The following is a 22,980-nucleotide window of genomic DNA, read 5'->3' on the forward strand; positions in this document are numbered from 1 at the left end:
GGACAGGTTCTGGGAGAAGGGCCCTGCTCCCGTTCACTCACTCTCAATTCCTTCACTTTTCTGGAATCCAAGGACTCACCTTCCCCCTTTGCCTAATTTCAGACAGGGACGGACGGATTATAAAAATACACATAAATCCAAATGCCAATAAAGATGAAATACTTCCATAATCTTTACAGAAATAGCCAAAGGCCAAAGGAAGTGAAAAGTTTCTGTGGTTTAGAAAAGTTTATATAACTAACCAAGAATATGCAATGAAATTTCTAAAAAGAATAGGTAAGCATATAGAACAGAATTTTCCTTCACAAATAATAGAGCTAAGATATATTTTTCAACTAAATTTTTTATATAGAAATTCCCCATGAAGCCAGTGATTTATACATTGCTTTGGTTTTGGCGTATGAGTTAGATAAGGAAATTTTCCTTTCTTTTATTTACTTGGTTCAAAACTCCAAACAACACAAAAAGGTACATAGTGAAGAAGCTCCCTCTCAATCCTGTCCCTATCTACTCTATAAATATTTTTATTAGTTTCTTGTGCATCTTTCCCAAACAAATCAAACATATATTCTGATTTGTCTCCTTCCTTATATAAAAGATATATACATTGTTCTGTCCCTTGCTTTTTACACTTCAAAGTATACCTTGAGATTGTTCCATATCAGAACATAGAGTATTTCTCATTATTTTTGCACTATTTGTAAATTATGTAGCCTATACCCTTTTGATGGAGATTTGTGTCATTTTTAAGTTTATGCTATTTCAAATAGTACTGTTAATATATATATAGTATATATACAATATACTATATATACAGTATACTATATAGTGTATATTATATATTGTATATATATAATATATACAATATATTATTGTATATGATACTACAATATACAATAATACAATTTGTATTTGTTCTGTCATATACGTGCAACATAAACTCCCAGAAATGGGATGGTTGGATCAAATGGCTTGCAACTTGCAAAGATATCGCTGAAACGCTACATATAGGACTTGTAACACTTTGCATAACCCCCAGCAGCATCTGAGAGTGTTCCATGGTATAAATTTCCAAGTATATTTACCAAAGCTAGTGGAAATGTTCTCTGATATCATTTCTCACCATTGTTGACCAAATGCTTTAAAGTGATAACCATCTAGAACTATGACATTGATTTAAAGTATTAGACTATATTACTGAGCAATGTATATCTTTGAAAACATGATTGCGGAATTCTGGAAAGTTGCAGAAAATACAGAAAGTTTATACACTACAGGAAATTATTAGGTATCTGCCATCTGATTAAGAAGAGTTTTATTACCATAACTACAGATGATAATCTTCTGTATGCCAATAACAAATTACAAGTTTTCTTAAATTTTATCAATTATTGAGGAAAAAATAAGCAAATTTACTCCTGACTAGAAACTTCATTCAGAAAAGACTAGCCATAAACCCAAAGGAAGATAAAATAGGTTCCTATTTATTTAGAATAGGAAAGTAGTTAAAACAACAGGATTTAAATTCAGGCAGTCCTGGGTTTGAATCCCAGTGCTATTGCCTACTGTGGTCAATTCTTCCTTCCTTCTCTGTCCTTGCCATGCTCCCAGGTGGGCAGAGAATACTTCCCTGATGACTGACTTTGGGCTTGACCTGTGACTTGCTATGACCCTGGAATGTAAGTTCAAGTGACAGTTTGCCAGTTCCCATCATGTCACTCTCTCCCCGTGAGCTTCTTCCTTTCTCCATGAGAACCTGCCTCAGACAGTGGATCTTTATTCCAGAATGAAAAGATACTCAGAGAAGACTTGAATCGCACCAGCAGTGTAGAGCCAAGCCCAGCTGAACCCAGAAAAGCCCAGTCAAAGCAGCTCATCCAAAGTTTTTCTACAGATGTGTGAGATTTTCAGGGTTTTTTGTTTGTTTGTTTTTTGTTTTTTTTGCTGCTGCAAAGCTGACCAATACATCTACTAACTGTGTAACTTTAGAAAAGATCCTCAAACTCTCTACACCACCATTTTCTTATCTGTGAAGTGAAAATAACAATAGTAACACAAAATTTACAGAGTTTTCAGGATTAAAAGCAATAATGTAGGTAAAGTGTTTAGCATGGGAATTTGCATGTAATAAATGATGTATAAATGGTCAAAACATGATCAATATTAATGATCCCATACAGCATGGTGACTACATTTGATAGTACCATACTGCATATTTGAAAGTTGCTAAGAGTAAATCGTAAAATTTTTCATCACAAGAAAAAAATTATATAACTGTGCTTGGTGACAGATGTTAACTAGACTTATTGTGGTGATCATTCTGCAATATATACGAATATCAAAAATTATGTTGTATTCCTAAAACTAATATAATGTCCTATGCCAATTGTACTTCAATAAAAAAAAAAAAAAAGACAGACTAATAATCCCTACTGAGACCTTAAGCTCCCCGAGGGCTTTCTCCAGTTTGCTCTGGAACAAACAAGAACGGTTCTGGAACAGGGCAGTGCTTAATAAATTCTTTTAAATGAGTAAATGAATGTATCAGTGAAGTAAACTTGTGTTCTGAAGAAGCGCCTTGTTCTTCTCAAACATAGGGGCATATGTTCAGTCATGGATTACTTTAGAACAAACCTTGTAAAAACTGGGAAACAGGTGACTATCAAATGATAGGGTTCTCTAAGAATAGCTTTGGTGAACTACTCATGGGCTGCCTGGCGTATTGGAAAGAGCACAGATTTCCTGATCTTAGACCTTGGGATGAACCAGAACTTGCCACTTTCCACTCAGGTCACTTAAATGAATTACTAGGCCTTGTGGTTGCCATCTAATAGGGTCATTTAAAAAAACTGAAAAGAAATAGTATCTACGAGTTTCCAACTACCTAATAAGGGTATAACAAATCTTAGATTGCCCCTTCTCTCGAAATATGCTTGTTGTAGCAGAGAAAATAATGGGAATATTTTAGAAGACAGTGATATAGATAAATTTTATATTATTTTACTTTAAATCTGAAATATCGATAACTTATGCTAGATACACTACTTTAGACTCTTCCTAATCTATCCATTTAAAATGAAGTTCTTCTTTAAAATTCACTTTAATGTTGCCTCTTCAACTTGATTTAGTACTTTTGCACATAATGCATTTAAATTTAAAAATGTGCTTTTAATTACAGAGAGGTTTCAAGGAAAATAGTAATTGCAAGGAAAGATTTAATTTAGGCCCTGCCTCTTTAAAACTCTCCACAGAATAAAATATGGCTGAATATATTTATGCTATATTTTCTTACCAATTCATATGAGCACTCTTGTGAAATAAAGGTACTTGCTCTTTCTGAATTTACTTCATCAGGAGGCCATTGGCCTCCATTATGCAGCCTTATAAGAAACAGACCTGTGAGACTCATAGCTGTGCTAGTTAAAGGGAAATTAATAAAGACATTATTCAAGGACATTACAGGGTGTCCTCCTTAGCATGAACACTTAGGGGCAAGTCCTCTGGTCTTGGCAGGAACATGTGTACTTCACCTGAGTACTCAATATGCTTTTAGTTACAAACACTAGAAATTGGGTAACTGTCCGGGTTTTCCTTATCAAACTGAGTGCTAGACACCTATAGCCCAATTCGTGGCCTACCCACAGAAAGCAGTTATACCAACAATACTCAATAGAAAATTTAAGGGACTCTGCTATGTTCTGAATGTTTGTGCACCCACAAAATTCCTATGTTGAATTCCTAACCCCCAAGGTGATGGTGTTAGAAGGTGGGGACTCTGGGAAGTGATTATTAATCCTCATGAATGCGATTAGTGCCCTTATAAAAACAGCCAAGAAAGCTCCCTTGTCCTTCCACCTTTTGAGATTACAGTGAGCAGATAACCATCAATGAGGAAGCAGGGCCCTCCTTTCACCAGACCATCAGTTGGATGGCACTGTGATCTTGGACATCCCAGCCCCCAGAACTGTGAGAAATAAGTGTTTGTCATTTATAACAACCTAGTTTATGGTATTTTTGTTATAGTAGCCCAAATGGACTAAAAGAGACACTATTTTTTTTTACGTAATAGCCTTGGACCTTGGTTAAGTACACACCCTGTTCTTCTTTTATATACATATTTCACCTATTTTAAAACATAAAGAGAGGACTTTTTTCTAGGTTTTTTTTTTTAGAAGTTAGATTATACTATCTAAACTCATTAGTCGGAAATTTTTTTTCACTCAAATATATTTCAGATACATATTTCCAAGTTAATAACTAAAGACCTAACATATTATTTTTAGAAATTTCTAAACGTATCTTCAATGGTTACTTCATATATTCTCAAGAATAAAATAAAGCAAAAGTTAACTGATTAATTAAAGTATGTCATTTATGTCTTAAAATCTTTCCATCGTCTCCTTTCTGATTTCTTCTAAGTTTATTGAGTTACTAAGCCTCCAGAGACTTGATATGCAAATCTTTTTCTCATTTTAAAATGACTGACTTTTAAATATTTATCTTTTTGATTTCCTATGTTACTAATTTTGGCATATAAATGATAAATGGAAAATGAGATAAGTGGAAAGTGCCCTGTGAAGTTATGAAGCTACTGACAAGGTGGTCATTGGAGATTTAACGAAAAAAACACTTAAGCTGTGGGATGCAGCTCAACTGAAGGCAGGGGAGAGGCTCCATAATGGTTCCTTTTAGATCTTAGTGTTTGGTATCAAGAGTCTCTAAAGAGAGAGTACTACTAAATGGATCACATTGCCAACTAATATCCATAATACGAAATTGATTATGAAAATAAACTTGACATATTTGGGCCTCACTATTAATGAGTTTATATTACTAATAAAAATAATTAATGAAGTGCAAATATAATAAAGGATCAATAAGTTGAAAGAAATAGTAATGTCATTAAAGTAATAAAAATGTATGTGATACCACAATAATTAGATTTGAGTGATAAATGCTGGCATGAGCTAAATATTCTATCAAAATGAGAATTTATTTTACATTAGTAGTAATATAAAAGGCAGAGATCTGTATGGCTATTATATAAATAGAATAGTTATAATAATCAACTAAATAACCTATGATCTTTTAAGGCAAGATATATCTGAGCAATAGTGGTAATTCTCTTCCCAGGGTTCCTGTGAAATACTGAGTGTCAGGATAAATTATTGCTTGTCAAACTGAATACGGTTACGTTATCAAATACAATGAACTGTCATAGTACATCTATTTTTCTGGCTCTTTTAAGGGTGTTTGAATCCCAGGAATGACCAATAAGATTATAACAATCCTGAATTCATTTTATTGTCACAGAATGGACTATGTAATATTGAATTAATAAAAGAATGAAATTTCCTAATCATCTGTTTTTCCTCTTCCACACTGAGCTTAAGTGATTAATGCTAATAAAGTCTGACTCTAAGCCTAGGTCGTAATAGACCAAAAATCTGAGTTATTTTTCCCCAAGAAAAATATCACTTAAACTGTAATTTCCCAGAGGAATTTTCACAGTAATTCATCTGAGTCCCATACTCAACCAAAAATGAGGTTGTAAACTCAAGTTTGAATGAGATTTATGAGTAGTTAACTTATGCTTGTAAATAAGCCTAGATCACTAATTTTCTAGCAGTTCCGAGTTGACAGAATTATAGCAGTTTCTTCATGTTGTCTAACTTTGATGTTCTTCTTTATTTTCTTGTTGCTTGACACGATTATTGATTGCCCAGGTGTTTTGAAGTTATTACTAGATTTACAGTTACAGCAGATGGTTGAAAAGAAAAAGATAAATTCAACAGTTCTATAAATTTGATGTCTTACACTGCTTTTTTAAACTATCAAACTGAAGCTACCCTATCAGTGTCCACCTCTAGTTACATGTCTAAGAGTAGCTATACCCATAATGAATCCATCATTAACAACCTCGGCTGGCACTGAAGACCATACAGAAGGTCAAGCTAACCTCTTTTTCAAGCCTGAGCTTTCACTACTCCTGTTGTGTGTACATTTCCCTCCACTTCACTGAATAACTCATTCTCTGACCTTGCTTCATGGTTTCCTCCTTACATGGCCCTTTGTTCATTCAGCAATTATTCATTTTTTAAGTACCAAGTATTGTATTCACTGCTGGAGCAGCAGTAAGAAGCAAGGTATTCAAAATTCTTGTTCTAATATTTTAGTGGAATTTCCAACAAGGAAGTAGCTATACAACATAATGTGATATGTTTCCTTACTCTTCTAAGTTGCCCTCCCTTGCTCCATTTCAGCAACAAAGATACGAAACATTTCTCAAAATCAACCTCACATGGAAACTATACATAAAGCCTTGCTACATAATACCTTCTATAGTTATTAATTTACGGAATCACCAAATTATTGTCATAGGGCATTCAGTACGAGATGTTGCATCCTAAGCAATGTCCCAGCATACTGTCTTGCACTTGAAAATGTTCAAGTATGTGTGTGGCCTTTTAAAAAATGTTATAATAGCAAGGCACAGATTTCAGTAATCTTCCCCTTAGAAGTGTTGGCACACTTGCATTTTAATGCAATTGCTCTTCAATTTTAGGAAAAAGCACAATAGCTTACAAAATTTAAGTCAGAGTTTAAAGTGTCTTTGCAGGTAAATTCAAAAATTCATCTGTCTCATAAAATCTGTACTAGTCTAAAGTATTTGTGTTAGTTTTACTTTTCTCCCAATCCCAACCTCATTTATTGTAATCTTTCTTTTAGTCCACCCTTTCTCTCCATATATAGTATTTGTGTTGCTGCAGGCTTCATAGGCAATCCTTCTGAGCACAGGCAACAATGTCACTTCTTCCCAGCTTACCCTTCCCCCTCTCCGTGTCCTCAAGTCCATTCTCTACGTCTGCATCTTTATTCCTGTCCTGCCCCTAGGTTCTTCAGAACCATTTTTTGTTTTGTTTTGTTTTTTTAGATTCCATATGTATGTGTTAGCATACGGTATTTGTTTTTCTCTTTCTGACTCACTTCACTCTGTATGACAGTCTCTAGGTCCATCCACCTCACTACAAATAATTCAACTTCATTTCCTTTTATGGCTGGGTCGTATTCCATTGTATATATGTGCCACATCTTTATCCATTCACCTATCGATGGACACTTAGGTTGCTTCCATGTCCTGGCTATTGTAAATACAGCTGCAATGAACATTGTGGTCCATGACTCCTTTTGAATTATGGTTTTCTCAGGGTATATGCCCAGTAGTGAGATTGCTGGGTCATATGGTAGTTCTATTTTTAGTTTTTTAAGGAACCTCCATACTGTTCTCCATAGTGGCTGTATCAATTTACATTCCGACCAACAGTGCAAGAGGGTTCCCTTTATAAACTGTATATCTTCTTTGCAGAAATGTCTATTTAGGTCTTCTGCCCATTTTTGGATTGGGTTGTTTGATTTTTTGATATTGAGCTGCATGAGCTGCTTATATACTTTGGAGATTAATCCTTTGTCAGTTGCTTCATTTGCAAATATTTTCTCCCATTCTGAGGGTTGCCTTTTTAGTCTTGTTTATGGTTTCCTTTGCTGTGCAAAAGCTTTTAAGTTTCATTAGGTCCCATTTGTTTATTTTACCGATGAACTTCTTATCTTGGAATTCTTTGTCTTATACAAGTGAGTTGTACTCCCAGAGTGTAACACAAGTCACTGCTCAAGAAATACTCCTGCTTCAACCCTGCTTCAGTCCACAACCATGAGGAAGTTGAACCTTCTGCTTCTGATGAAGCACTTTAAGAAATATTGATACTTCACTGATTTTAAGCCCTGCCTCCACATGAATGAGTATTAACCTGGGCATCTGCTCTTAGTTGGTGCTAAGTTTCTTCACTTCGGTTACCTGACAAAATGAGTTGCTTTGAATTATCAATAATCCAAAAGTGAGAAGTGTTACTCCCGGAGGATTTTCTGAAGAATATGCAATCATCTAATCTTGACTTTTATCCTTGGGCGAGCCAAACAGTGAATTCTAGAATTTCCTTTATTTGAACTATGCTTCATTATTGGACTTACTTCATAGGAACATTAGGGAAATTGCCTTTTAACATGCTTTATGGATACCACTGAAGGTTGACATTGTTCTACTGACTATCTTTTATGAGGACAGACGGCAGCGGTATCCCATCTGTCAGTAAATCTGTGTTTCTTCTAAGCAGCAACTTTTCATTTATCACACAGAGGAAGTAAGTCCTATGGTCAAGGGTGGATGCTTTGCAGTCGACAGCTTGGGTCCAAATCTTGTGGCCTCCACTTACATGCTGATGTCTTTGTTTCCTCCTTGTGGAAAAGTAGTGGAAAAGTTTTCCTCCTTGTGGAAAAGCAGTTCTACCTCGTAGAACTAATGAAAATATTAAATGACATTAAACATACAGGGCATCTACAAAAATCTCTGACACAGAGTGGGCACTCCCTGTTACCTATGATTCTTAGGAGAATAATATATTTTGAAATTGATTCTGTTTTCTCTTTACTGGCTTCCAGGAACATCAAAGTCAAATGTATTGCCTTTCTGAAACTTTGTGATTGGATATGTCTTTTCCTGATCTTTCTACTTTTATTCTCACTTAATCTACAATTGTTTGTTTCATTTCGTTCTCTAGTTGTGATATTGCATAAAATTGCATGTAATTGTATGCCCCAAAATTTCTGGTAGAACTAACGACTACAAAATGTGTGTATACATATTTTCATTTGAATTTTTGGCTACTTCAAAAATAATCTTCAGGATAGAGATTGGAATAGGTAGTGATTGGAAGTGGGGAGTGAGTTTTCTGGAAACGTCCTCCTTGGCTCGCATGATCACTTTGTGATAATCCATTAAGCTGTAATTTGCTTATTTTTCTGTAATTTGTTTATTTTTCTGTATTCTTGAGTCATATTGCACATTAAAAAGGTTTAAAACGATGTACATATTACATATTCTGTACTCCTTTGCACTGAGTTTTCTTCAAACCTAATAAAAGACAGTACATTTTCTCACTTCCTGTTCAGGTCAGCTGCCTCATTTTTCTTCAAGCCAGCTTAAAGGCCCGTTCTATCATTTAAAATATTTTCAGTTGCACGTAACAGAAGGGCAGCTCAGACAGACAAGCAATAATTTTTCTGTTCACAGAACTTCAAATCCAGAGGTAGATCATGTTGCCAGAAAGGTTTTGATCAACTCTTTTGCTGCCGCTCTTTGCAGCCACACGCTGCTTCTTCTGTGGTTCAGGCTTATCTTCTGCCTGGTTTCCCTCATGACTCCAGAGTGGCTCTAGGCAGCTACCAAAGTCACATGCTGCCTCAAGTTCCTTCCCAAGCTGTGTGAAAAAGCAGCATTTCTGACTTTCTCTCTGATTGGAACTACTTAGATAATGTAACCCCTACAGTAACCCCAGGGTCAAGGGAGAGAGCTTTACCTTGATTGCATCAACAGACCAATGCCATCTCAGAAGGTGAGCACAGCATCAACCCCACTTAAAGGGCAGGGGGGTTAGTTTGTAATGGAGACTGATGAATGGCTTGGGGTAGCAAATCAATTTACACATCACTACTTTAACTTGAACTGGTGACATAAAACCATTTATAGTAACAGATAAAGCCATTATTAGCTGTTAGAAGCAAGAGCAAATTACTTGAATATTTGACTGAGTCACTCATTCCTTTATACAACAGAATTTTGCTTGAAACTTCTATGTAGACAGCTATTAGTACTTACGTTTGGGGACACAAAGAGCCCAATAACTGGCTATGGTAGAGTGGTGGCAATGGTGAGCATGTGAAAAACAACAACTAGAGGGCACATCAATGTTTGCCCAGTGGTATCAAAACTTGTGGGACTCCCGCTACGCAAAGCATCAAAGCAATTTCACCCTCCTCTACAATCTGCCCTTGAATTTGCCCTGAATCATGTGGCTTCTCTTACTATTCAAGTATAGCTATAATAATTTTACTCAGAACAAATTCGTGACTTATTTTACATACTTTCTGTGGATCCAAATAAACAGATCCTAAAATATGTTACAAATCAACCACCCCCAATAGCATTTTCTAATTATAAAACAAATGACTATCTATTAAATATCTGGCTTCTCTTAATAACAAGTTAATGAGTGATATTTCAGTAAGTGATTGTTTCTATTTTTATACATTACTTTTGGATAAAATAACATATAACATAAATTGAAACATGTATTTGCCTCAAAGGAAAATTGCAATTTATTTCGTCGCCTGCACACAATCTCCTACAGGTCTAAGCTTCATTATATGAAGACGATAAATTAATGTTTGATTAATCAGTAGTGTTAAGAGGTCTGAATTTATTTTTCTAAACAAATCATTTTTATAAAATTTCAGGGTTAATGATCCATGGATCTTAATGAGTGATTTTCTTGATACTGTCAGAGATTTTTGTCAGTTAAAGTAAAATAGCATTATTATTCATTGATACTTAACAAGAGAGAAAAAAATTGTTTTTTAATATTCATATTGGGACTTCCCTGGTGGTCCACTGGTTAAGAATCCATCTTGCAATGCAGGGGACACCGGTTCAATCCCTGGTCAGGGAACTAAGATCCCACAGGCCACGGGGTAACTAAGCTTCTGTAATTAACCACCAATGAACACAATCAACTCTGGCAAATGCTATCACACTTTTCACTGATTGCTCAATTTAGTGTTCAGATCAAAGTCTACTGCCCATTAAACACGCGGATATCATTATCTCTACCTAAAATTTATTTGTAATTTTCATCTTTAATTCCATTCCAGGAATAAAGATATTAACCATGGAATGCTTTTTTCTTCATGTCACTGATTAGGTGACATATGTGATGAAAGTTTACATTTTTTTCCTTTTTAAAACAGCTAATTTATCATGCAGCTGTGGTACACTGTAGAATGTTTTGATGAATGGCCTATTTTACAGAATTTCATCATACAGAAAGAGCTTTAGTGAATAATGATAATTTAGTTAATAGGCCTCATAAAGATAATAGAGTCAAAAGAAAACACTTGACTCCAAACTCCTGACCTCCAAAAATATGCCCTGCCCCTCTCAGTGTTCCGCATCTCTGTAAACAGCACCACCACTCACCCAGTGGCTTAGGCCCACAGCTTTGGAATCATTCGTAGTGCATTTCTTTCTCAAAGTCCTTATTAAAACGTGACTAATATTATTATGGCAAAAGGCCCATCTTTCTCCAGTATTGCTTCCTCTGATGCATTGTTTATTGACAACAAAGCAAACGTATGAAAAGAAGCAAATCTGATCATGTTAACATCACCTCCTTATTAATTAAATATTCTTAAATAGATCCCTATAACCGAAAGAATAAAGTCCATTCTTCTTAGTGTAACATAAAGGGCCTTTCATAAAGCCTGCCTCTCCCATCTCATCTCTCATCATAATGCACTCAAGCTGTTTGCATCAGCCATCCAACTAGCCTAGGCTCTGTGTATTTCTCTGAACGGGCCAAGCTCTTCTGCTTCTAGGACTTCATATATGAATTTATCTTTTCTTAGCTTGCCCTTCCCCACACTTCTCTACTTCATTCATGTTTATCTTTCCAAACCCATCCAAATACCACTTCTTGCCAGAATCCTTTGCTGACATCCTAAATCTGAGCGAGCTAGATGGCATAGCGCTCAGTGGCTCTTCTATTAGCATTTTTTACACTCTGATAACTCTCTGCTTACATGTCCATTTCCATTCTTTTTTTTTTTCATTTCCATTCTTAACTGCAAGTTTCTTATGAGCAAAAACTGTCTGTCTGAACTACACATACAAATCATCAAGCATAGAACCTGATACATATTAGGCATCCAACTATTCTGAAAGGGAGAAAAGAAGGGAGAGAGGAAAAAGCAAACCGTGAGCTTTACACAGTCTCAAGTATCTGGAGTTACAATCCTATATTGCAACTGGGAAAGCCATGATTTCCTAGGGTGTTTAACAGAAAGGATCCACAGGAATTAGTTACGACATGAAGAGTGGAAGGAAGTACTCTTCCTCCAGGCTTTAAGATTCTCTGAGAAGAACCACATCAGACTAGCAAACCCAATTCTCCTATCCAATGAAAAGGCCAGTACCATTCATGAGTGATGTTAATAATTTCCCTGTTCCAAAGAGACAAGAGCTAACAGCATACCAAAATTCCAGGAAAAGAGCACTTAAATGACACAATCCTGGATAGCCAAGGACTTGCTTTATGACCCAGCTGTTTCTCTACCAACGATCATTCGAGAAAGGGACACGATATTATTAGGAAAACAACAGTCAGTATCCCCAAATTTCCCTCACTTTGTGTAATAGCAAGGAACTCAATGAATGAAAATTATACACAATTTCCCCAAATGATTAAAGATAATTTTCCAAGAAAACATGTTCCAGCTAATTATTCCTCCTTAAAGGTGCCAGAAGTTCCATTTGTATTCTACTTCTTCAGTTATTTCTGATTAAATTTACTCTTTCTTAAGTACCAGCCCTGATGATAAAAATATGAGAAAATTATCATTCAATCCTTTACTATAGTGTGTTCGGTATCTATTGCTATAAAAAATTACCCCAAACTTACAACTTAAAATAACAAACATTTTTACCTTACATTTTCTGTGCATTAGAAAATTGGAAGTGGCTTACCTTAGTGCTTCTGGCTCAGTCTCTCTCATGAGGTTGCATGGCAACATGTCACCTTGGGCTGAAGTTACCTGAAGGCTTGAGTAGGGTTGGAAGATCCATCACAAAGTTGATTCATTCACATGCTTTTGGCAGAAGGCCTCAGTTTTTTGCCATGTGGCTCTCTTCACCGGGCTGTTTGAGGGTCCTTATCACACTCCTGAGAGTAAGGGATGTGAGAGAGAGAGCAGAGAGGAAACATAATACCTTTTATGACCTATTATAGAAAATGGCATACAGTCATTTCTGGTATATCCTATTCATTAGAAATAAGTCACTAAGTCCATTCTATAGGCAAGGGGAGCCAAATTAAACTCCACATTTTGAAAGAAGAAATGTCAAACAATTTGTACACGTATTTATATCCTATTCATTAGAAATAAGTCACTAAGTCCATTCTATAGGCAAGGGGAGCCAAATTAAACTCCACATTTTGAAAGAAGAAATGTCAAAGAATTTGTATACATTTTAAGACCAGCGCATATGATTAATATTAAAGCAATATTGTTTTTTACTTGCACGGTATTTCAGCTTCATTAAGTCTACTTCGAGAATGAAACCATCAAATGATAGCCTGCATTCTATGGAAACACAGTCTCCAAAATGACATTTTGGGATAAACTTCTTTTATTAGTGTGTATCTGCCTCTATTTGCAATGAGTGATACAAGGGGGAAGAAAAGTACATAGCTATTTCCTCTCTACCCTCAGCCTAAAAAGAGCATCAGATCCATTCAATCCTCTATGCCACCCTTTTACTTCTAAAGTGTAAAGTATCTGGATGAGAAGACTAATCATTTGATAGTGAATACACAACAAATAAAAAGTAACCTGAGGGCTTCCCTGGTGGCGCGGTGGTTGGGGGTCCGCCTGCCGATGCAGGGGACACGGGTTCGTGCCCCAGTCCGGGAAGATCCCACATGCCGCGGAGCGGCTGGGCCCGTGAGCCATGGCCGCTGAGCCTTGTGCGTCCGGAGCCTGTGCTCCGCAACGAGAGAGGCCACAGCAGTGAGAGGCCCGCGTACCGCAAAAAAAAAAAAAAGGAACCTGAATGAGAACTTCCATTGGTATTTCTGGTTGGAGGGTGTGAGAAGTATGTTTGTGGTGAAGATTTTTAAACTATCATTTCCTCCTCCCCTCCTGTTCATTTTCCCTTCTCCCTTCCTCTTTTTCTTTTCCTCCCCACTCCCTAACCCCACCCCACTTCCTTTCATTGGGAAACAAGATTTCAGCTGACATACCCAGCAGAAGGGTAAGAGTGTAGCAACTCTGAGCCTGAGTTTTTAGCTGCCCTCTGCCTCAGTTTATACCAGTCATACAAATTAAGCGACTTGTTTGTTGGCCACCCGTCTATCTTGCCCTTGAGAACATTTTTCTTTTTTTTTTTTATAGTTTTAAATTAATTAATTAATTTATTTTTTGGCTGTGTTGGGTCTTCGTTTCTGTGCGAGCGTCTTTCTCTAGTTGCGGCGAACGGGGGCCACTCTGTATCGCGGCCTCTCTTGTTGCGGAGCACGGGCTCCAGACGCGCAGGCTCAGTAGTTGTGGCTCACGGGCCTAGTTGCTCGGCGGCATGTGGGATCTTCCCAGAACAGGGCTCGAACCCGTGTCCCCTGCATTGGCAGGCAGATTCTCAACCACTGCGCCACCAGGGAAGCCCCAGGACATTTTTCTTTTAACCACTTCTAAGCTCTCTGCGGGTCAGGATCCTGGTTGAAACTCCGACCTTTGCCTCTTATGACTGCAAATGCACACATTTTGCTCTTCACCTCTACTCTGCTGTCTCAGGTTCTTTCATCCCCAGTAGCATCAAGGAGCTCAGTCCTGTAATAGCATCTTCTCCAGACCCTCTGCAGAACATAACTGGCTGGTGGGTTTTCTAGCTTTGTATAATATATCTTCTCTAACAGGTCAAGTTCTCTAAGATGCTTGATCCTTTCCTTCTCCATTTGCCACCGTTTCTGGCTTTTCTACTTCAGCTAGTGTAGCCCTTTACTTGGTCGAGGCATCCAAGAACTTGGAATCTTCCAAGTTCATCCTAGCAGTGTGTCAGTTGTATCCCCCAGAGTCCTTGTCAGGGCATTAAATCCTATATCACAGGAAAGTGCTTCCATCTTGATAAACTCTCTCTAAACTAACTTTGTTTCCTTGATCCAGCATTCCTAAAATCTATATTCAGATATATTCTGCACTGTGTCTTCATATTAGGTCTCAAGCTCCTAGAGCATGAGATCTCTTTCCTCCTCAGAGCATTCCCATAGCACCTCTGGCCAAGTATTTTTTGTGACTTTACCTTAGTTAGTGGTCTGGTGGCAGGAGTGGAGAGATTAGCTTCTGAGGAGTTACGCGTAGTCTCGCAAGGCAGAGGCCTCTCTATCCTCTTCGGGTGAGGGAGGAGCATTAGGCTTAATTTGGGAAGGATGGGCTACTTTTGTAGGCCGAGAGGATTCACGGGAAAATATGGACTTAAAACTTTCGATGCCTCAACCCAGATGTCTCCATCCCAAGTCTCAGGGTGCCTTTCATACCCACAACAGTCCTAACCTTGACTTGAATTCTCAATGTACTTCAAATCTCTACTTCCCTTTTAATTAAGTCCTTGGCCACATAGCGTTTTCTGCCTGGGTTGCAGAGGATGAAAGACTATTTGTGTGGTACAAGTGGCTTTCACACTTGGCCTTTAATTGGTGATTAACCACCCCCAGACATTCCTTAACTTCTTCCAATGTCGATTGCCTTCAGCAATAGCCATGCACCTTCACAGTCCTTATAAACACTAACCCCAAACCAATTTCACCTGCCATTGCATTCATTTACACTTGTATCCCATTGCTTTTCAGCACTGATGAAAATTGGTACAGCACAGGTGATGTGATTCCCACTCCCAGCCAACCAGAGGACAATCCAGCCAAAGTGTGATTTTAGAATATGCTTCTTCAAACAACTTCTAGTGCCAAATGTCTATGTGAGGATCCCCCAGGAAACTGATTCTGAAATAGAAATTTACATGCCTGTAGTTTCTTGGAGTTCTCTCAGGAACACTATCTGCAAGGGAAGGAGAGAAGCAGGACCCAGTAGAGGGAAAGGCTGAACTGCAACACAGTTGCAACACAGACTTCAGCCACCCCCTCAGGGAGCTTTGGAGCTGGAATAGACATTTGAAATTGTTGTGAACTGAGGCAAGAGAGCCCGGTCTGCACCCCTAGTCATTGGTATGGGCTGACCTCTCCCTACAAGGGGCCCAAGCATGGGCTTGCAAGTTCCTTAAGTAGAGAATGCCTGAAGAGGGACTCACCTGTGAGCTGTCTTTGGCCAAGACATCAAGTAGCTGAGCAAGTGAGAGCTGCGTGGAAGGAGGGGAAAGAAGTAGATCTGAGTAACAGAGCACTTCTACAGTGCTTTGAAATAGGCACAATTAAAGTATCATGAAAGCTAAGAAGGGAATAAGGGAGCTTTGTAAATAAAGGATGCTGTAGCACAGATGTAGAAAAGCATAATTTTTAAAATTGAAGTACAGTTGATTTACAATGTTATGTTAGTTTCTGGTGTAGAGCAAAGTGATTCAGTTATACGTGTATGTATATTCTTGTTTATATTCTTTTCCATCACAGTTTATTTACAAGATATTGAACATAGTTCCCTGTGTTATACAGTAGGACCTTGTTATCTATTTTATATATAGTAGTTGGTATATGTTAGTCCCAAACTCCTAATTTATCCCTCCCTGCCCCCTTTCCCCTTTGGTAACCATGAGTTGTTTTTTTTTTTAACCCCTATGTCTGTGAGTCTATTTCTGATTTGTAAATAGGTTCATTTGTACAGCAAAGTGATTCAGTTATACATATCTTTATATTCATTCTTTTTTAGATTTTTTTTCTCTTATAGGTTATTCACAGAATATTGAGTAGAGTTCCTTGTGCTATATAGTGTGTCCTTGTTGGTTATGTATCTTATATGTAGCAGTGTGTATATGTTCATCCCAAGCTCCTGATTTATCCCTCCCTCCCATGTTTCCCCTTTGGTAACCATAGTTTGTTTTTGATATCCATAAGTCTGTTTCTGTTTTTTAAATAAGTTCATTTGTATCATTTTTAATTAGCTTTCACATATAAGTGATATATATTTGTCTTTCTCTGTCTGACTTACTTCACTTAGGATAATAATCTCCAGGTCCATCCATGCTGCTGCAAATGGCATTATTTCGTTCTTTTTTATGGCTGAGTAGTATTCCATTGGTTAACTCAATTTCATTTCCTTTTATGGCTCGGTAATATGCCATTGTATAAATGTGCCACATCTACTTTATCCATTCATCTGCTGATGGACATTTAGGTTGCTTCCATGTCTTGGCTACTGTAAATAGTGCTACTATGAACATTGGGGTGCATATATCTTTTAGAATTAATGTTTTCTCCAGATATATACCCAGGAGTGGGATTGTTGGATCATATGGTAACTCTATTTTAAGTTTTTTAAGGAACCTTCGTACTGTTCTCCATAGTGGCTGCACCAATTTACATTCCCACCAACAGTGGAGGAGGGTTCCCTTTTCTCCACACCCTCTCCAGCATTTATTATTTGTAGACTTTTTAATGATGCCCATTCTGAGTTTTTTGACAAGTAAGAATGAATAGTTCATTTGGGCTGGAATAAAAAAAAAATCAATGAAAGGGTATAAGTGAAATATGCCAGCAGTATAGCGTGTATAAGTGAGAAATGTGGCAATTGGATCAAGGTGTGAAGGGCTATGGTTAACAGAGGAAGGAGCTTGGGGTCTATTTAGTAGTCAATAGGAAACTTTTTTGAATTGAAGATGACACAAAACATTTTTCTGATATATTCAAATATAATCTAATGATGGCTCAATTTCAGTTTATAACACATCTTTATATGTTTTAAAAGATGTTTCCAATACTTTCACCTCCTCTATTTCTTCTTTCCTTGCACATTATATATGTTGCAGACTTCTTTAATAGCAGCAAAAAAAGAATTGAGTGCCTGGTTGCCTTATGAAAAAGGGATTTGCATAGTAACAGCCTTCCAGGAACAATATATTTGGCAGTTTTGAATAAGCAATAACATGTGATCATTTTCATAATGTTCTCCAATTATCTGAGAAGTATAAAAACCATTACTTGAGTCACTGAAGTTAGAATGAACATTAGGGAATTCACTCTAGGCAGAAAATGTTTCCGTTGGCAAAATGCTGAAACAGTTGATCTCATAATTATGTAACTCCTCATTTCTATTTAGCTAAACTTTATTTAAATTAATATGACTTTTGCCTGTTCCCTTGGAATACCAACCTCTAAAGACATTTGGTAGCTACACGGTGTAATCTAACAGAGCACTTACTGAATTTCTATGTCTCTGATTCTGCCTTTAGTTCAGGATGTGCTGACATAACTTCTTATAACTCCATCTCTGCTTTACTTTGGAACTCCATGATAATCAGGAATTTCTAAAAACTGCTTTCTAAATGGTAAGAAATGGGGTATTTCAACATTAAGAGCAAGAAAACTAACAGTGCCAGTAAGTTTACTTTCTCGTGCTCTGTTTCTCGTAACTGGAACCAAAGCGTGATTCAAGTTGGAATATCTTAGCAAATTACCTGCTTATTTTACATTTATTAATAATAATGGCATACATGCCAGAACAAGGTTCTCAGGTTTGTCCCTTCCCACATTTACGCCTTGTGGGGAGACGATTTGTTAGCATACTGACATCAAAGTTGTACAATGAGAAGCTGTCTGTACTGATATATTAGCAAGAATATAACTTGTTTTATTAGCATTTCATCCTGAAGATACAACTTGCTGAGAAATAGAACTTGCATATATAACTTCAAGGAATGAAAGCTTATCATAAGGGTAGTGGGAGTGGGGAGCCTATCAAGAACAGAAACAAGTCTTGGACTGTAAGGCAGCCAGAAATACACAGTTAAGAAATGTTTGCATGATCCTCTGGACAGTAAGTGTACACCTGACGAACTTCCAGGAAATTGAGGTCCTTTCTGGAGATGTTTTTCATCATATGGGTATACAGGCAGAGTCTCACTTACTTATATAGTGCTTTACAGTCCTTGAAGCACATTCACACATTTATCTCCTCTGACCATTAGGATAATCCCATAGCATAGGAAGAATAGGGATGATTCCACCATATACAGATGGGAAAAGTGAACCCAAACAACTTATCCAAAATGAAGTAATTACTAGGTAGCAGCCGAATCAATATTAAGCTGAAGTCACCTCTTGCAAACTGTGCTAATTTCACTCTTCCATACTCTCTCTGATTTTGAGAGTTTAGTTATTTGATTGACTTAAATTGTCAGTTAGTAGAAAAGGTAGATCTCAGATTCTCTTCTGCTTATCCTTTGAAAAGTAACTATTTAAGGGATGATTTAGTGCTTTAGATTATGTCACTCTTTTCAAGATCAGAAACCAAAAAAACCAAATCAAAATCCCCAACTTAAAATGAAAACCTCCACAGAGCATCATACTATTTACTGTTTTCCCCCGAATTGTGACTCTGATCATAATTTTTCAAAACAGCTGGCCTGGACTCATCAAAACTGCATCACTAAAGACTACAAACGTAGTGACTACTTTGGATTAATGGAGACAAAGATATATGGCATCTTAAATGCCATGTATGTCTGTACCCTGGATCAGGTAGGAGAAAAACATTGTTGGGACAATTGGAGAAATTTGAATAGCGACTTTACATTTGATATTATTGTAGTGAGGTAAAATTTCCTGAGAGTGATGATGGAAAGTAGGAGAATGCCCTTAAAAGCTAGATGCTGAAGTATATCGAGATGAAGCTTCGTGATGTCTACAAATTACTTACAAATGGCTCAGTGAAAATTATATAAATATGTCCATGTATACAGACACACACAGTGTGTGTGTATGTGTGTATGTGCATGTGTGTGTGCATGGAGAGAGAGAAAGCAAATGTGGCAAAAAGGTAGCACATGAATCCAGGCAAAGGGTGATATATGGATATTCTTTGTATTATTTTTTCAACTTTTCTGTTGGTCTGAAATCTCAACACAAGGAGTATGGCAAAAATAGAAACACAACCACAATAAGTTTTTTTTTTAATAAACTGTTAAATTTATTTGTTTTATAGTAATTTTGTATAAATTATCAATAATACTTGGAAATTTGATGAAGATGCTACATAGTGTTGGATTTCTGTACAAACAGGCAAAACTTACTTTACGCCTTAGGATAGTCTTACTTTATATTGTTATTTATAGCATGAGTATTAAGCTTTCACTTTAGTAGTAAAAAAGTAAATAAAAATATGGGAAGAGGAATGAGAGAAAAAAGAAAAAGAAGGAAAAAAGAAAGAAAAGCATATTTTTGTGTTTTCATTTATTAGTTCTATATCTAGCTAAATTTCAGCCATTTTTCAAGAATCACCTCCAATACCACTTACTACAAAAAGCCATAAATAAAGGCCCGTATCTTCCTGCCTTTCCCTCTTTCTTTCTACCCTTGGGATTCTCTGTCACCTTACGATAGAGTCCCTATGACATTGGGCATAAAGTGAAGTGGTTAAAAATTCTATTTCCAGATACTGTTGCTGAGGAAACTTTGAATGATATAACCAGACATTTCTGGCTAAATTCTGGCGGTATTAGACTACACCTCCTCTTCTAGCAATCCCACAGCATCTTTCACCTCCATTCACATGCCTGGAAGTTTTTGTTTTGTAACTGAGAAATGAAAAAAAAAAAGAAAGGTCCAGAAAAAAAAATAGGGAGAATGGGTAGAAGGTTCTGTTATTTATTCCCTCTTCAGCCCTCTGGTCAGAGCTTGACAAGTATTAAGTCCCCAAATCCATAAGTTTTCAAAACTCTTCAATAAAAAAAAAATTTTGAGTCTCTAGGAACAAGAAGGGATAAGCTGAGGAGGTGACTGGCACAGAAAGGGAAGAAGGCCCTCCCTTGTATCTCTGAATGGAATCCAGAACCCTGTTGGCATCATGAAAGAGAGCGAACATCGAGAAACAGAACTGTGACCTGAACATTGGCATTGGCATAACTGATGAGGCTTTTCTGAGTAACTTTACAGGTAAAGGACAGGGACTAATGGACATCAGAGCAAAAAAAAAAGAAGAGGAAAGACATGACTACATGACTGCAGCTAACAGAGTGATCTGTGGGCACATATAAGGGGCTCCTTTGGGGCCTCCTCTGCAGAGGTCCTGCTTTCATTTGGGTGTAGGCTAGCTATAGAACAAACCTTTGTGTGACAGTGATGTCATGCCACAAGAACCAGGATCCCGTATAATGGCTGGGTTTTATTTTTAACTCAAGTTCCCAATGGGAATTTGCTTTTCCCACCGACATAAGTCCTCCTATCACCAGAGAATTAAGAGAACAACGAACCTGCTGGGAAAATGTCTCCATCTGAGAGCAGAAACACACAGAAAATTCTAAAAAGGTGGGGAGGCCAGAGAGCTGCAGCCTGCACAGAATTATTATTAACAAATTTAGCAAGCAGTCATTATTCAGCAGAATCTATTAAAAGGAAGAATATCCTCCAACATCACTGATAAAGCCTCCTTAAATAAAGACAGTACTTAGAGCAGTTGCAAAGACAAAAAGAAATGACCTCCTGAGGTTACAAAGAAGGGTCTCAAAGCACGAGGCTGACATCCCAGAAACGACAGAAACATGGAACACACCAGAACAAAAACCAAAAGCTAGAAAAGGAACTCTTCCTTGAAAAGCATTACAACATGTGACCTACGGGTTAAGAAAAGAGCCTCGACAACCAGACTGCCTGGTTTTGAATTCTCGCTGTGCCATCGATCATCTGTGTGGCCTCAGAGAAAATATTTACGCTTTCAGTGCCTCATTCTCCCCCTTTGAACAATGGATATAATAATAGACCCTGCCTCGTGGTTTGTTGTGAGAATTAAATTAGTTACTTTTTCTAAACAGTGCCTGTTCGGAAATAAGTGATAGCTCTTATTAGATATTAAATATTGTTGGTGACAAGTAACCAGGCATTGAATATTTTCAAACATCACCTCTTTCTGGAAGAGCGGGGGAGCCTTAAATAATCTTGGCAGAACCTATTAAATGTCTACAGTGTGTGGCAATACATGGAAACTACAATGGAGAAGGGGAATGCTATGACAGTTTCTGATGATCCCCTTCTCTAACAATGCCCAGACCTCCATTTAGATCTTTGTAATGTACCTGAGGCAAGGGTCAGATGCATTTTGGTGCAAATGAGTTAGGCTCTGTCTCATTTGCCCTTCCTTATTTTCTACCATATTTGACTTCACTTTCAGTACATAAATTAAGTAGATCTAATATCCCAATCTTCAGGAAAGACAGAAAATTAGCAGAGTAAGATTTTGAATATTTGCTAAGTACAATTAGATACATGCTGATTGAGTTTAATAAAAGGTGAGATATCCTACTGTTCCAGTTATCTCTAGCTGCACAGCAAACCAAAAAAAAAAAAAATCCTAGTGGTGTAGAATAACAACAACCATTTATTAGTATTATCTTCCACAGTTCTGAATATGGACTCGGCAAAGTAGTTTTCCATCATGTGGTGGGTGTCATATAGTGGTGAGGCTGAACTCATCTAGATGACTTTCTCACTCACCTGTTTGGTGACTGATGCTGGCTGTTGCTGTAACTTCAGCTGGAACCATCTATCTGAACACCTACACATGGCCCTTCCCACCATGCAGGCTGGATCCCAAGAGCAAGTCTCAAGAGACTGAGAACCAGGTGGACACTGTATTTTTTTTTTTTTTTGGTCTAGCCCCAGAAGTTAGTAACTTTCCTCTCATTTTACAAAATCCGACCCCTTTTAGATTAAGGAAAATAGACTCCATAAGATCACTGCAAGAAACTTTTAAACGGATGGAATTTTAATGTAGCAACAATAACATGGGAAAATAAAGACTACCAAGACATCTAAGGAAACAGGAAATTGGGGATCTTTAGAAAAATAAAAGGGCTTACACAATGTGTGTGTATGTGTGCACTCATGCACACAACTATCAGTGGAGTTATGCATAAACTCAGGCTGATTATTGTAAGCACACTACAGCCTCATGAAAGAACACATTTTGGCCAGATTATCCTTCCTTTAGTCTGTATTAAGTGAAAAAGGATGAATTAAGCCAAGGTAAATAAAGTTCTGAAGAATATATCATTTCTGTAAATGGAAAATATATATGCTTCTGGAACTGCTGGAAGACAGTGACAGGAGAAGCATCAAGAAACCCTTGTAAAGTTTTAATGAAACTGAATCAATTTTCCAAGCAATA

The sequence above is a fragment of the Physeter macrocephalus genome, chromosome 9 (assembly GCF_002837175.3).
Source record: "Physeter macrocephalus isolate SW-GA chromosome 9, ASM283717v5, whole genome shotgun sequence".
Taxonomy (NCBI): domain Eukaryota; kingdom Metazoa; phylum Chordata; class Mammalia; order Artiodactyla; family Physeteridae; genus Physeter; species Physeter macrocephalus.